The sequence below is a fragment of the Geospiza fortis genome, unplaced genomic scaffold (assembly GCF_000277835.1).
Source record: "Geospiza fortis unplaced genomic scaffold, GeoFor_1.0 scaffold244, whole genome shotgun sequence".
Classification (NCBI taxonomy): domain Eukaryota; kingdom Metazoa; phylum Chordata; class Aves; order Passeriformes; family Thraupidae; genus Geospiza; species Geospiza fortis.
The window spans coordinates 3,081,556-3,082,645 of record NW_005054370.1 but is presented as its reverse complement, the minus strand read 5'-3'; positions in this window follow the sequence as shown (position 1 = coordinate 3,082,645).

The following is a 1,090-nucleotide window of genomic DNA, read 5'->3' as shown; positions in this document are numbered from 1 at the left end:
GGCCTGAGGAGAACGCCCTGGGGTGAGGGGGGGGCTGCCGGCGTTGTCGGTGCTCTGTGGGGCCAGGGGAGATTCCCCGGAGAGGGCAGGGGGTGCGAGCAGCGTTCCGTCTGCTGTAAAGGCCGGGGGAGGGCCGGGGGACCCTGGTGTCCTCGGGGCTCCTGGTGCCCTCGGGGGCCCCTGGTGCCCTCGGGGGGCCCTGGTATCCTCGGGGGGCCCTGGTGCCCTCGGGGGTCCCTGGTGCCCTCGGGGCTCCTGGTGTCGGTTTCCCCTGGCTGGGGTGGGGGCCTGCGCGGGGACACGCTGGCCCCGTCCCCGTCCCGGAGTGTCCGTTGTCTTTCTGCTTGCTCTGTGTTTATCAAGCTTGGCTTCAGTGTTTTGAGCCGAGGTTTGTTGCAAAAGGTGGTGTTTGATCTCTCCTTCTGAGGCCGGTCCAGTTATGACCTCAGTGAGTTATGCTGCCTGATTCTTTCCTTGCATTCAGCGTGGGTGTACAAGCTTATAACTGGGCTTTGTAGTGGAGCTCAGCTTGGGCTGATGGTTTGTCCCAGCTGGTGTGGCTGAGTAGGAGCACTTGTAGAAGTGTGAAGCCCTTAATGCAATTATGGCTAATTATTGACACTGAAACCTTCCAGAAGGCTTCAGTTCCTCCATACACGTCTAGTTTTTTAGAAACAATGTAAAGCTTCCCAGATACTTCTGCTTTGGAAATGTTGGTGCATGGAAAGCATCTTGGTGTGTCTTTAATAGGTCCAATATTTTAATTTGTCTACTTATTTCTGTACTTGAATTTAGGAGAGACTTTAGGCTGGTTTTTTTATTTGTGGGAGGCACGTGTTTGCAAGGAGTAGTAGCTGCATGAGAAGCAGCTGTTTGAGAGCATGCTCAAGGCAGTAATTTTTCCTCTTGAGGTTTTAGTTGTCTGGAACAGCCCCTTTGGCTGTTTGGAGAAGATGAAGTTTGGTCATCACATGCTGTGAAAGGTCAGGGCCTTTTGGTTGCTTTTAAACCAGTTTAACAAGCATGAAAACTTCTCACAGAGTGTTGAACCAAGTGGTGCTGCTGAGTGGGGTCTGTCTGAAGGGCAAGA